Consider the following 16,144-nt stretch of genomic DNA (forward strand, 5'->3'; position numbering starts at 1 on the left):
CTGTCCTGCTGCTGATCTCTCATCTGCTGACTGCTGCCTGTAACCCAATAGTCCTTGTAAGGACTGCTTTTATTTTCTTTTTTGTTTTTTTTACTTTGCTACTGTAAGAGCCCAGTGCTATTAGTCTAGCTGTGTTGGGGAGTGGGACTGGTGTGCTGCTCCTCCTAGTAGTTCACCACCACCAGCACCAACCAGAGTCAAAATTGTTACAAAGTATCTTATTTGCACCTGTTAGCTATTCTGAGCTCTCTGCCAAAAGCTAATTAAGTTAGAAACTGTTTTTTTTTTCTGGCTGTTCAGTGCAGAGAATAGAGGGACTGGTGTGCTGCTCCTCCTAGTAGTTCACCACTACCAGCACCAACCAGAGTCAAAATTGTTACAAAGTATCTTATTTGCACCTGTTAGCTGTTCTGAGCTCTCTGCCAAAAGCTAATTAAGTTAGAAACTGTTTTTTTTTTCTGGCTGTTCAGTGCAGAGAATAGAGGGACTGGTGTGCTGCTCCTCCTAGTAGTTCACCACTACCAGCACCAACCAGAGTCAAAATTGTTACAAAGTATCTTATTTGCACCTGTTAGCTGTTCTGAGCTCTCTGCCAAAAGCTAATTAAGTTACAAACTGTTTTTTTTCTGGCTGTTCAGTTTAGAGAAAAGAGGGACTGGTGTGCTGCTCCTCCTAGTAGTTCACCACTACCAGCACCAACCAGAGTCAAAATTGTTACAAAGTATCTTATTTGCACCTGTTAGCTGTTCTGAGCTCTCTGCCAAAAGCCAATTAAGTTAGAAACTGTTTTTTTTCTGGCTGTTCAGTGCAGAGAAAATAGGGACTTTCCAGTACAAAAGAGGGACAGGGGGTTGAGTGGTCAAAAGAGGGACAGTTGGGAGGTATGCAAGTGCCACCTAGCTGTGTGAGCTTTTTCACATTCTGTCTAAATAACCAGTGTCGGACTGGCCCGGCGGGATACCGGGAAAATACCCAGTGGGCCCCGACCCTAGTGGGCCCCCGCCGGCCAGCCCCCCTCTCCCAAACAGTTTTAAAAAAAATAATAAAAAAAATTTCGGCGCAGTGCCGTTTGCGCATGCGCGCCGAGCGCCGTTTCCCTTTGCGCATGCGCGCCGTTTGCGCATGCGCGATGCGCCGCCTGGGCGCCGAGCAGGGATTCGCCAACAAGTAGGTAGCGGGGGCCAGAGGGGGCCCTGGACACCAGTCCCGGTGGGCCCCGGACCCCCCAGTCCGACCCTGTAAATAACAATAATAATTCCGTGTCCGTAAACATCACCTGAGTGATGTTTTTACAGCAGCAATAATATATTCCGTATCCACTACTGTATACGTTGCCCTTGCAGGCATTGTTTGCCCAGTCTTTAACCAAGTGCCACCTAGCTGTGTGAGCTTTTTCACATTCCGTGTCCAGAAACATCACCTGAGTGACGTAGTGTGATTTCTGCCCTTTACAGCACAAAACGCAGCTCTGTGTCAACAATGTATTTTTCAGATAGATTTTTGCCCTTGATCCCCCTCTGGCATGTCACTGTCCAGGTCGTTGCACCCTTTAAACAACTTTAAAATCATTTTTCTGGCCAGAAATGTCTTTTCTAGCTTTTAAAATTCGCCTTCCCATTGAAGTCTATGGGGTTCGCGAACCGTTCGCATTTTTGGACGCAAGTTCGCGAACATTTTTTCCGCCGTTCGCTACATCCCTACCTATGAGGCCCAGAGTTGTCCCACAATGTCAGTCCTTGTATGACCTTAAAGTCCTTGTATGATCTTAAACTGAACAATATATTAGCTGCTCCCTATATCTGATATGCCCCCATATTCCAGATAACAGATCATGTGCCTGTATAATGAATTGTAATTAGGGTTATCTTACAGAATGCACACTATTTGAAGTTGATGTATTCCGTACTTTCACACATTGGCTGTTTGCTGCTCTGAGCAGTATTCACAGCTGACACGTTATTTGAGTAGGCTGAGTGTCTGTGTGTTAGAGAATAAGAAAATATACTTGTGTGCATCTTGTTAACATGGTAGGTTACTTGATTAGTTAAATAATCTAATAAACCTAAACCTTGCTCGTGGATTTTATTGGGTAAGTACTTTAGGATTAGTGGGATGTACAAGATGTTATTTGCATATTGGGCATCATCCCTTCATTTTTTTTAAATGTGTAATACAAATATTAAGACTATACTATATAATTTCCCTTGCTTCTATAAAGGTGTTATTGATTCAGCATCTTGTGTCTGTGTTGCCCATAAACTGTCAGGCTGTGAAAACACAACCTTCCTTATCACCCCCAACAGCCCTCCTTACCGTGTGTGTGTGTGTTGTCTGATATCATGTGGCAACAACTATACAAAAATGTTTAGTAGTGAAATCAGGACTTCTAGTTTTTCAGCCATGAAGCAAAAATTGTGTGGTTTTGTTTTATATAATATTAAAATTCCCCCAAATAATAAAACAAAAATGTTTGTGCAATGCAAATCACCCATCACCCAAAGGCACTGTGCATTGCTGGCATATACAGTATTTGCACTTAACAGTTAATGCTTACAGTATATTTCTACACATTATATGAATAACTAGCATATTGTAAATTATAGTACTGTACTTCGCATTAGAGCTTGTGTTACATTGCACTAATAAACTGACTGACAAAGGAAAAAGGTAATTTAAACATAGCAAAGCTCCTTAACTTCAATTATTTGTGGGATAATATACCCTCTACTATAAGGGGCAGACTTATCAAGGGTCGAATTTCGAAGTAATGGGAGTTTTTTTTTTTAACTTCCATAACTTCGAAATTTGAATCAAAATTTATCAAAAAATCAAAGTTGTTTTTTTTTTGGTTGAATAGGTCCGTTCTCGATAGAATATTAATCGAAGTAACATTGCATTCATTCGAATTTGATTCAGTTTTTCCAAAAAAACCCAAAAATTTAGATTTTTTAGACCAGATCAATTGACTGGAAATAGGTTCTAGGAGGTCCCCCATAGGCTAAAACAGCAATTTGGCAGGTGGCGAATGGTTGAAGTTGAATTTTAAAGAGACAGTACATGATAAATTTCAAAATTCGAGTTTTCAAATTTTTTTCAGATTCAAATCGAATTTGGACTATTCGGTCGTCAAAGTACACAAAAATAAGCTGGAAATTCGATTTTTTTTTTTAATTTGAATTTTCACTTTGACCTTTGATAAATCTGCCCCTAAATGTTAGGAGTTTTCAAAGCCTCAGAAGAATTGAACTACTTAAAGGGATACTGTCATGGGAAAAACATTTTTTTTTCAAAATGAATCAGCTAATAGTGCTGCTCCAGCAGAATTGTGCACTGAAATCCATTTCTTAATAGAGCAGACAGATTTTTTTAAATTCAATTTTGAAATCTTACATGAGGCTAGACATATTGTCAATTTCCCAGCTCCCCCAAGTCATGTGACATGTGCTCTGATAAACTTCAATCACTCTTTACTGCTGTACTGCAAGTTGGAGTGATATCACCCCCTCCCTTTCCCCCCCAGCAGCCAAACAAAAGAACAATGGGAAGGTAACCAGATAACCGCTCCCTAACACAAGATAACAGCTGCCTGGTAGATCTAAGAACAGCATTCAATAGTAAAAACCCATGTCCCACTGAGACACATTCAGTTACATTGAGAAGGAAAAACAGCAGCCTGCCAGAAAGCATTTCTCTCCTAAAGTGCAGGCACAAGTCACATGACCAGGGGCAGCTGGGAAATTGACAAAATGTCTAGCCCCATGTCAGATTTCAAAATTGAATATAAAAAAATCTGTTTGCTCTTTTGAGAAATGGATTTCAGTGCAGAATTCAGCTGGAGCAGCACTATTAACTGATTCATGACAGTATCCCTTTAAGCTACCTATTAGAGCACTTAGTATTGTTTCTTACACCTATTTCGCCTCACCACCAGCACCATCTGTTCTCCTACACAAATAAAGTACAAGAGAACCAACATGCATACTTCTATATGGGATCAGTTCTCCCGAAAGCTCTGAATTACGGAAAGACGGTCTCCCATAGACTCCATTTTAATGAAATAATTCTAATTTTTAAAAGTGATTTCCTTTTTCTCTGTAATAAAAAAAACAGTGCCTTGTACTTGATCCAACTGAAGATATAATTAATCCTTATTGGAAGCAAAACCACCCTATTCGGTTTATTTAATGTTTACATGATTTTCTAGTAGACTTTAGGCACGAATATCCAAATTACAGAAAGATCCACTATCTGGAAAACGCCAGATCCTGAGATAACAGGTCCTATACTTGTACCTTATATTCCCCTAGGGCGATACCAAGTGACATCCCTATATACAAATAGTGATGTCTAACCCAGCCACAAACCACACACCTACACTTGTACACCTAACATATCAAACCTCCATTCATATTTGCTTATCACAATCCAGCCCTGTATCTAAGGCTATAAATGAATAGAATATCATACAATAATGGAAGGTAAACTTCTTTGACTAATGAAAAATGTCAGACCGTGCATATTGGGAATATTTGCTTTTCCAAAGCATATGAAGGAATAAAACTATTCCATACCAGATAATCCTCTGCAGTAACCCATATCAATATATAAAGGAAAATAAGACATGTTGTGCATATTTTTATATACAATATTGAAAAAATATACTTTATTATATAAAAAAAGAAATTTACAATAATCTTTGCACTGCAATACTTTTTCAGTGTACATTACTAAACATAATAAAGCTATGGTGGGAAGGGGAAGTGATCAAAGTGAGGCGATTCCTGGAAAACCACAATATGTCCTTAACTCAGATAAATATCTCCAGAGATGTTGCCCATGGCAATTAGATTTGAACAGTCACCAAAAAGTTAGAAAACAAAAGTAAAGATTTGATTGGTTGCTAATTTCCATCTCCAATGTTCGTAAACTTGCCCATGTATTTGTTAGGTTGAAATGGTGTCAAAGGGCCCTTCTCAAATGCAAGCCTTCTTAAAACAGAACATGTTCACATACCTCATGCTACATTCATAGCCTTAAAACCAAAAATGAGAGGCAGATGAATCATAGGCAGAGACATGCAAATCATTTCTTAAAGGGGACCCGTCACCCGAAAAAATAATTACAAATCCTATTTTATCCCGTTAGTCAAACAAAATAAACTTTAATTACAGTATATAAATTATTCGACTATTGTTTCCTTCAGTCTGGGATTTCAAAATTATAGCAAACAGGCAGCAGCCATTTTGTGCACACTGTTATTAAGACAAGCCTTGCATCATCTCAGAATCTTGTTTGTGCAGCAGAATGGGGGACCTAATGTCTATTCCCATGCCCTGGTTACACAATTAAATGGTAAAGTGAACGGGGGAATGTGTGGAGAGCAGTGACATCTAGTAAGTGCTGAATGGAAAGTGAAAGTAATTGCCTAAGGCATAGAGGAGGAGCAGGCAATTTTTGAGTGACAGCTGAGATTTTTAAATGTTTACAACAGCTATGAATGCTTTAATATAAAATAGAAATTGGATTTCATGTTAAATTTGAAAATGACTTATTATACAGCTTTTTGTGTCTGGGTAACAGGTCCACTTTAATGTCCCAGGGGCACTCGTCCCTGGTTATATGGATATTTATAATCTATGAACAGCCATGAATGTACATATTTCATACTAGGACTATGTCTAGAATTCAGTCATTGGTATTCCAACATGAACAGTTTCTTGGAAAATACAGTATTTGACAGCAATCTGTTGAAAGAAATTCTGTGCAAGTGTAGAAAGAGTACAGTTTCTATTTTCCATATTTGATCTACTTATATTTTTATTTTATTAGCAAAGTCTAAAAGAAGTAAATGGCATAGCATCTAATCTGATATTAATATTATTGAAGTGGATAAACATCTAGTGCATTCTATGAATACCCTGCAATTAACATACAACATTAAAGACATAACTGAATTAAAGGACTTCATTACATACTACAGTTGGCGATGTCATGCAGTGATGCAATCAAACATGTCAAACAGTGCAAAGCCTGCCTAAGGCTGCACATAACCTTTATTATTATAAGGATTTTCAAATGGGTTTTCATTTCTTTTTTTTCTATGCATTACATATTTAGTTATTAAAAGGTTTGTGCTACAGTATGTTACCAAACAACTATAAGAGGGAAAACCAAAGACAAACAATAATATTGAGGAGGTCAAAAAGCAAAGCTTAAGAGAAATGAGATGTACAGGTGAAGTGAAGAGAAGAAACATAATGGAAAAAGACAAGTGTGGTAGACCATGGGACAACAAAAGATGTAATGGCAGGAGAGAAAAGGAAAATGTAGAGTGTGAAATAGAGGTAAAATGGTAAAGCTAAAACAAGGAAAACAATAGGAACTAGATATCTGCCCATGTAAACAGTTCTCTTTAATAAATCTCTCAACCACTCACTAAATCTCCCAAATTCTCTCAACCACTCACTAAATCTCCCAAATTCATGTGCCACGTGTATTTTGAATATGGCAGCAAAACAGACTAGTCCTTCTTTATATCCTTTGTATCCACAACTGACACTTTTCTCCTTTTTAAGGCAGTTTATTTACACACAGGGGTGACCATTTCAGGATACAAAACAAATAAAAATAAATCCTGCCCACTGGGCTTTACCTTCACGTATGAAGAGTTCACTTACTAAACTGGGCCCCTTGTGCACTACCAGTAAGTAAACACATACTGTAAGTAGGGGTCACCCCTGTACTCACATTTCTTCTGGGGGGATTGCTCAGCCTCCTGGCTTTTCTCAGTCAGACAGACTCTGTCTCCTCTCTCTGCACCTTGCAGTAGCAAATGGCATCCCCAGCCCCTCTGGGAGTTCCTCACACAGGCAGGTGTCCTTCCTGCTCTGTGTCCTGCTCTGAGAGATTCCTAACAGGCCCACTAGAACTAAATACATTTCCACAGGACAGACTTTCTGTGGAAGCTGAGCGCTAATCCATGAGCTGGACTTCTGGATCGGAGTACCTGGCTTGCCTGTTCTTTCCAGAATACTCCAGGACCTGGCCACCAAAGCCTTTAAACAGAGAAAATCTTAAAGGGAAAACACACCTTTTCCCACATCATTTTGGTTGCTCTACCACACCCTTCACATCTGCTGTATTTAGCTTTTTACATTAAACTCACCTGCTGATCTATCTTTCATGTGACTGTTAATATGAAAGATAGATCAGCAGGCAGGTGAGTTTTAGTTAATATTTTAGCATGTGTTGCCATTTTAAATACAGACTTTCTTGGATAGTACTGCTGATTTTGAAATGTATGTATGACACCAAGATGCTTGTAAATGTGTTTATCAGAAGACTCAAAATAGGTAATAGGCTCAAATGAATGTTCTTGTTCAGATCCTGGAAGCAATGCTCCTAAATAATTTTTACATATGCATAATGGGTGTTGCAACTATACCCTCCAGTTTTACTGCAGAAGTTGCCTTACTGCAGGGAATTTCCTATGTTGTCATATATATATGTAATTACTCTCTGCAGATTATAAGAATGATGCTGCAATTTTATGATCTGTTTAGTTGCCTCTGACCCAATGCATTGGTCTTGCCTAATATAATTTCTTCATTATCCAATAAGTGGCCTATTTGAAGTAATAAGGACACTGGTGGGCCGCAAGGTTTGATTGACAATAGTAACTTAGACAAAGCTAAAACTGCAATATGATACAATAAAAGTTTACTTTCACCTTTCCAGTTATTGGCCAAGAGGTGTAATGGCCTCTTACTGCCACACTTTAATATAGTGTATGGAAAGGGGTGGATCTTCCTCTTTGGTTGCTGGTGTCCTAACCATCTGGATGTGCCCATTGAGCCTGGGTACACCAAGGCCCGGTAAACTTTTGCCCTAGAGGGATCAGCAACTCTAGTGTCTGAGTCAGGGACCAGGGAACCCTGTGAACGAGGTTTAGCTAGAGACAGGGTTACATCTATTATAGACTCTCTAGGAGAGTGAGAGTGTACAGATAGCAAGAGCAGCTTTGTGCTCCATCAAGGATTGTAGCAGGGTGTAGCTTCCCAAGGCTCCTAGATTGGCTTTAGTGGAGGGACCACAGTGGATAGGGTGTCGGGCTTAGACTCCTTCTCCCTGACCACTCCACTGGGTCGCATCCGGACCACTTCAAGGTACATATGTATGGGATTCCTATTACTACTTGACTACAATGCCTATGGGAGTCACATTCCTCAGCTGTATCATCCTTTGTATCAACACTGCTAATACTACTTGCATATACCTCATATGATTGTAAGTAAACCTGGGGATATTTATCTTGAACAAATAAATTATTAGTCTTCTGTTTCAGCATAAGAATCTCCTTGCATCTATCTTTTTCCTATTTTATTGCACAGCAGCCTGTGGTAGTTGTAGTTACACTACACCAAATCTGAAATCTTCCACAGCGTATGCCCTAGCCTGAAGTGTTTGAGTCACATGTCACCCATGCTCTAAGCACTAGCTGGACATTAACTCCTTTTGGTCTACCTAACCCAAGTAAGCATTACAGTATGGTAAGCATAAAGATGACAAGTCTCTGGCTGCTAGTGGTGAGAGGTTTGATGGTGTTGCTCTTCAATATGAAAGCCCACAAACTAATGTGAACTCTATTAATGTGCTTCCAAACCAGGACCAACAGGAATGCAATTACCTGGAGGACATGGGCAAAAAACATGAGAAAACTTGCAACTTAGGTGGTTCTCTTTCAAGGGCACTGTGAGATCTATTGCAAGTCCATTTCTTCGTCAAACTTTTATGCAATGACAACCTGGGTTGAATAATCTCATAGATCTGGAGATGGGCAGGGTTTTTCATGTTGACAACCAAGTTCCAGTAAACATAAAAATGCATTTGCTGAATCACATACTACAAACTATAGCCAATAAGTCATGGTTCTCTAAAAGATTTATTAATCTCAATGTATAGGGTTTTTTTTCACTTACATTTACATATAAGTGAAAAATAAGGCTGTCCAGTTTAGATTTTTTTGTATAAACATAAAAAAAACACACACACAAAGCAATGGCTCCTTGTGTCTGTAACAACTGTCTCTGTTTTGATAGAGATTATTTTCAGCAGCTTGGCTCCATTAAACTAATATGACTGCATACCAGGCTCCCTAAATAATTGCTTGCTATAAAACATAACATTTATATTCTAATCAAACATTTATTAAAGGCAACTTAGGTTTGTCATGTTGTTGTCTTAGAAACCAGTGTAGAAGTTTGAGGAATTTCTATATTTGTTTGCATAATCAACCTGAGAGGTGGGCACAAGCGTTTCTGTGCTCCCTGTTGTTCTGTTGTCCTGGAAACTAAACTCTCCAGCAAGCTCTCCGGATCCAATAGTGAGAACAGACCTAAAGGAAATATAACATTCCTACCTGCTGAAGAGCTGAACAGGCACATCAATTCTAGTATGCCAGTGAAAATGTTCATTGTGCTTCTGAAAGTTCTTGTCTCATACATTCAGGGTAGACAGGGCCAGATTTACCCTTCTTGCCCCCCTAGGCCCAGCTACTGTGCCGCCCCCCCCCCACATTTTCTGGAAGCGAATCTTTATCCAATCATTTATGCAAAATAAAATAACACCGACAATAAAATGGAAATAATTATGTATTAAACCATAAATAACTTTTAAATATAACCAATATGTATATTAGTAAATACAGTAAAAAAAAATAACATAAATTATCTTGATGTATAGTCTGAGAAAATCTGAAAACTTTAGGATTAACAAAGGATTTTAGAACGAACTTTCATCTTTGCAAACTTATCAATGATGTTGTCATAAGAAAACTTTCTGACAATCTCCGCTTCAATTGCAAGTAGAGCAAAGCTGTTTAGCCTTTCTTCACTAAGAGAAGATCTCAGGTCGTTTTTCACTCTTTTTAAGCAAGAAAGGGATCTTTCAGCACTGCAGTTTGTTGCAAGTGTGCAAAGAAAAATGCGTAATGCTACATACACATTTGTGTAAATCACTTCCAGTGAGTCTTCAACAATGGTTTTCAGCAGCTGAGATACAGTGATGTCCAGGGCACCAATACATTTTAAATAAGAGCAGAGATGCAGGCATTCATTAGGCAGTTTGTCATCCAAGTCATTTGGGTACTGACTGCAGAGATGATTTGCTTGGGCAAGCAAATCCTCATGGCTAAGCATGCTCATATTTTCAAATAAGCCAAAATTACTGTTCAGTGATTTATAAGCCTCTGCTCTCCTTCTAAGCTCATGGGACAGTTTATCCAGTATAGGGAGGAAAGTATTAACCCTGAATTTATCTCTTGGGCTTAGTTGTATGTGTCCTTGGGGGCTGACATCAAATGGCAATTTTATCTTTCTTGGTCTTGCAGTAGATGAATCATAATCTTCTAGCCCAGATAATTCCTTAGCATCTCTCTCAAACCTTTCAAATTCATCCCTGGTATCTTGCACAAGTGTGGTGAGACCATCATAAAGCTTTACAACTGTACCAATGTCCATATTCACACACTGTAAGCGTTTGCTTGTAGCATTAAACCGCTCTAAAATGAAGCTCCAAAATACTGTCATGATGGCAGTCTCTAACTTTTGCAAGTTTTTGCTTAGTCCTGCAGCCTCATTTTGAGTTGTTGGTGTTTGAGAAACATCATCGTCTATTGCATCCAGTGCTTCTATGATCTCCTTCCATGATCTTCTCAGACTGAGGCATGCATCACTCCTTGCTGACCACCGGGTAGTAGATAAATTCTTAACTACTGTAGCCTTCTGCTGTAAATGAGAGATCAACATTTCCCACCTTGCAGTGGATGCAGAGAAGAAGTTTCATAGTTGTTGCAGAATGTAAAAGAAAGAAACTGCAACTTTCTGCAGCACTAGTTCCAACAAGGTTTAGCGAGTGTGCAGAGTATAGGATGTATACAGCTAGAGTATTCACCTGTTTAAATCGAGCCTGAAGACCAGAATAGGTACCTGACATGTTGCTAGCATTGTCATATGACTGTCCTCTGCAATCCATTATATCAATATGGTATTCTTTCAGAGTGTCCATGACTGCACTGAACAAATTTTCAGCTTTATAACCCACATTTGGAATGAATTTAATGAACCTTTCTTTGGGGATGCCATCATTGTTAACATAGCGAATAACGAAGGCAAGCTGGTCTGTGTGTGATACATCTGGAGTTGAATCAACACTTATTGTGTAATATTTTGCTTGCTTTGCTTCATTTATGATAACTTCTAGCACACTGGAGGCTATAACATCAATGAATTCATAACATACAGTTTTGGACAAGTCTGATGTACTGCCAGAACCAGTGTTTCCATACTTCTTGATGTGCTCAGCCAGAAAGGGGTCATGTTCAGCTATTGCTTCTAGAAGCATCAACAATTGCCATTTGTAAGTCACCCAAATTTTTCATCTGTACCTCTGAATGGCAAACCTCGCAATGGCAATGTTTTCACAGCTGTAACAACTCTTTTCTAAGACATTCCTCCAGTATTCTATTTCTTGATTTTGCTTCTCAAGAAAAAGCTGGTCAACTCTGCCGCTAATTTTTGCCCTGTTTTGATCCGCAAACAGTCTTTGTGAAACTTTGACTCTTCATTTTCATTTAGTCGAATAGATGCATTTTTCCAATCATTGAATCCTTCATGTGCTAACATGCCGATTCCACTATATAGATAGCAAGCTGCACAAAAAATCTTCTTGCTCTTAATAGAATATACTGGCCATGGTCATGGTATAGATTCTCAGTTTGGCCGCTCACTTTTAAACAGTGTATCAGACATACACCTGCTTTTGTCAGGATAGTGCCTGACGGATGATGAGAAGTCGGCCTCCTTGTTTTGATTGACACCATGAAAAGCTAAGAAATCTTTCAGCTTTTCATTCTGTTTATCCCAGTCAACAGGATCAGAAGAAAAGTTTAGGTTATCCTCAAAACTCTTATTTTCAAGAATCCTTGAACTTGGTGAAGAGATTTCCTCACATGGTTCTTCTTGAGTTCCTTCAGCAGTTGTCATTAAGGTTGAATTATCTGACTGTTCTGCAGAAACATCTTCCTTGTGTTAGGTTTCCTCTGTAATATCTGTTGTTCTTACATAAGATGAAGAACAAGGTGACTCAGAAGATTCAACCTCTTCAGGTATAACATCAAGATCTACTCTACTAACTTTCTCAAAGTAGGTCTCCATTTTTCGTGTATGCTCCAGTTCATTACTTTGCTTTCTAGCTTTTTCTTTGGCAAGCTTGTGATATGCAAACCCACTGTTTTTTTTTCTTTTGTCAGCCATGTCACAGGAAAGCTAAAAGAAAATACTCAATTGGTGAATGCAACGGCCTCAGAAAAGTTTCTTACATCACACAAAATTCCCCGTTGTTTTGTTTTTTATAGTAACAGTAGATAAGGGTGAAAAAGAATAGCTATAATTTCTATTATTGGCAATGACCTAGAGAAACCATGCAACATACCCTCCCACACTGCCACGCTTCAAATCACATAAACTCGATTCAAACCACACAAACTTGATTCAAACTAATGTTAGTGATGTCCTTTATTCCAAATAGAAGAAAAGAGGTTTCTACTAAATATTAGGAAGGGGTTTTTTACAGTGAGAGCTGTGAAGATGCGGAATTGTCTCCCTGAATCAGTTGTACAGGCTGATACATTAGATAGGTATAAGAAGGGGTTGGATGGTGTTTAGCATGTGAGGGAATACAGAACGGTTTATGGAAGATAGCTCATAGTACAAGTTGATCCAGGGACTGGTCCCATTGCATCTTGGAGTCAAGAAGGATTTTTCCCCCCTTTCAGAGGCTTAAAGCGGTAGTAAACCCTGTTGCACTGCACTGATCAACCAAACTTTGTTGCTGGACTACAAATCCCAGAATAATGTAACATATAGTGAAGGTTGAGGCATGCTGGGAGCTGTAGTCCACCAACATCAGGGTTGTATTCTTAAAGCAATATTGCACAATAAAACTTTTCCCCAAATCTCCATAGCCAGCGGCTGCAGTAAAATGCAAAAAAATGAGAAACCAGCTGATCTGTATCAATCTAGCTCCCTTTTCTTTGTTCCTGTAATTGGAGTTGGACACTTTAAGCCCAGTTTCCCAGCACTGAACACGTCTGTCCTTTATCCCCATGTCTGATTCCAGTGTCATATAATGAAGAAATAAACTGACTTAACTGACTCTTGTGGTAGAGTGACAAGGAAAAGGAGGAAAAAGGTCACTCTAGCCTTTAATTACTCCCCAGGTACTGAGAGAGGCTCCAGGAAGGGAGTTATGAAACAGAGAATCAGCGCTCTGTTTAAAGACTTTAGTAGCCAGGGACTCCATTCCACAGATCCAGTCCAGAGATTGGAGTTCACCTTCCACAGGAAAGCTTTCCTGTGGAAAGGCTATTTAAAGTTAATTAGAATGGGAGAGTGTGTCTCTCAGCAGGGCACAGCAGGTAGGAGACCTGGCTGTGTGAGGAACTCCCAGAGGAGCTGGGGCTGCTGCCTGTTACTGCAAGAAGCAGAGGGAGCCTGTGACTCTCACAGAGAGTATTGTGAAGAGAGTGAGGAAGCCAGGAGGCTGAATATTACCTGGGAGAAAGTCCTGTGAGTACAGGGGTAAGCCAACCAAACTATTTGTTGTGCTGGTTGTCCACAAGGGGCCCAGTCTAGTCAGGGACTGCTGCAAAGTGTGAAGGTAGTGCCCAATGGGCTAGGTTTTATTTTATGATTTGTTTGAATGATAAAATGGTCACCCCTGTGTCTGTGGACAATACACTGTGTTTGTGCAAAGTGGGAAAATAAACGTGTGTTTTCCTTGAAGAAGCTGTGTCCCTGTCTTTATGCTCCTTTTTCCTATGCTGCCTGCTCACCATTGACTAATCCCCCCCAAAAGTTACGTGTTCAAGCCACCAGTTTGCCACACTCGATATGTAAGATAACAGAAAGATGCCTGACATTGTGCTGGAATCAGAATTCTTATTGGTCAGTTTTTTTGCATTTATAATGAAGTTTTTCATCAGTAGAATTCATATATGTATATGTATATGTATATGTGTATATATATATATATATATATATATATATATATATATATATATATATATATATATATATATATATATATGTAGGTTTAATGCAGCAAAGAGATTCCTTCCAAGTATAGCAGTACCCTTATTCACAATGTAAAAGTCACATTTTGCAGTATTTGATTCAAATTGTACAGTCACTGGCAAGCAACCAAGCACAGGGATTAGATCCTTTAAGTAACTGACAGTTTCAGGACAGGTGCAACAAGCATATCTTTTGCAAAGTATTTCAAGAAAATATCCTTTGGTAGTATAGAAACAGCTGAACCTGTATCAAGCTTTAGGTTAATGGAGTGTCTCTTGTCAGCAGAAGCAGTACTGACACTGACATGCATATAAACTTGTCTGGAATAAATGTACCAGCTTTATCCACACTTAATACTGTGACATGTAGTAGTGACTTCATGAACATCTTTAGCAGAACTACGGCAGATCTTAGAAAAATGTCCTACCTTTTTGCATTTGCGGCACTGTACAGCTTTTGCAGGACATGTAACATAATTTGCAGTGTGTTGTGTTGAACCACAGCGAAAGCAGTATTTTCTATTTGTATTTGCTGCACGGTTTTGCAGTGAATCACTTTCCTTAGCACTGTATTTTGCCTGTGACTGTGCATTATTAGGCCACAGTGCTGAATTCACAATCTGTACATTCCCAGCAGTTCCCTGACTGAGAGATTTAGCCTCTGCCACTGCTGTTTCAATTTGGCTAGCAACAGTAATAGCCTTTTCAAGGGTTAAATCCTGCTCTAGGAGCAGTCTCTCACTAATGCGAGGTGAGTTTGTTTTTTCCACTATTTGGTCTCTTAGCATTTCATCTGTTAGATTCCCAAACTCACAGGTAACAACCAGCTCTCCGCTACAAATTGTTCTGTGGATTCGCCATTACGTTTTCCAAGTTGGCGGAATTTATATCTTTCAGCAACCACATTTACTCTTGGCATGAAAAAGTTCTTTATAGCAGTAAGAGCAGTTTCCTAAGTATAATCAGGTAATGGTAATGTATAGAATATACGCTGACCCTCTGATCCCAGGCAGTGAATAAGTAAAGCATGCTTTCTAGCAGAAGAAATCTCCCCTTGTCAGCAGCAATAATGGAATTTTCAAGCTTACGGTTCCAAGCAGTAAAAGGTATGGTAGGCTCACCAGGGTTTGGAAGAAAAGGTGCAGGCTGCTGCAGAGGTAGAAGAGACATGTTGTGTTTTGGTAGCCGAGGATTAGTAGAGTGCTTTATTAGTACAGTGCTTTATTAGCAGAGTCATGCAGCCATTACACAACAGTAACTTTCAACTCTATCACTCTTAATCAGCATTGATAGTACTATGTATACACAGTATAACTCATGTGCACAGTGACACCTGCAGGCCATTTGTATAAACAACACACCTTGGTTCCTTTTATCCCTGCTTTGGTTCTTGTGACTCCTCCTGGTATTGGCCTTCTGTTCCCCTGTTCCCATCGGATACTCGTTTTCTGTGGATCTCCTGGTTTGTCCTTCCACATGTTTTTTGAACTTGTTTAACTGCCGCCTGCAACTGACCTTGGCCTGCCTTTTCAGAATTTGCTAGACTTCCGACAGCCCTGACCTTTTCAGCCTGTTACTGGAGTGCGCTCAGTCATCTGTCTCAACTCAGGCCTGTATCTTTTTTTTTTTTTCAGTTGCACTTCTGTTTGTTTGTTGCTTTAATTCTTCCTTCACTTAACCATGGCTTCTGTTGTAAGACCTGCAGTTGGGTGTTATTTAGTATATTGGCTTCTACCTGCTGGACATTCTCCAGTGTCCAGACCTGACAGTAACAGAAATCTGAAGTCAAGTCAGAGTTCCATAAACTTTGTAAAGACATTTTGGCCTTGTGCCTTTAAATTTTAATGGAACTCGTTGACAACTTCTGTTATGCTTATATTTTACAATAGGAGGTGCATTATTTATACATGTATTCTTTATGCATTCAGACATGGTATGGCCAAATGCAACAAAACTCCCAACCCATTGTCTCATCCACAAGGACGTCAACGGATGTGTTTAGTAAAAAAAAAA

At 39.3% G+C, this 16,144-nt stretch overlaps 1 pseudogene; it reads right to left on the reverse strand.

The window, feature by feature from the left end:
- Positions 1-9,767: 9,767 nt before the first annotated feature.
- LOC108710269 lies at positions 9,768-12,041 on the reverse strand (annotated as a pseudogene).
- Positions 12,042-16,144: the final 4,103 nt, after the last annotated feature.

Source organism: Xenopus laevis, chromosome 3L, assembly GCF_017654675.1.
Source record: "Xenopus laevis strain J_2021 chromosome 3L, Xenopus_laevis_v10.1, whole genome shotgun sequence".
NCBI classification, from domain to species: domain Eukaryota; kingdom Metazoa; phylum Chordata; class Amphibia; order Anura; family Pipidae; genus Xenopus; species Xenopus laevis.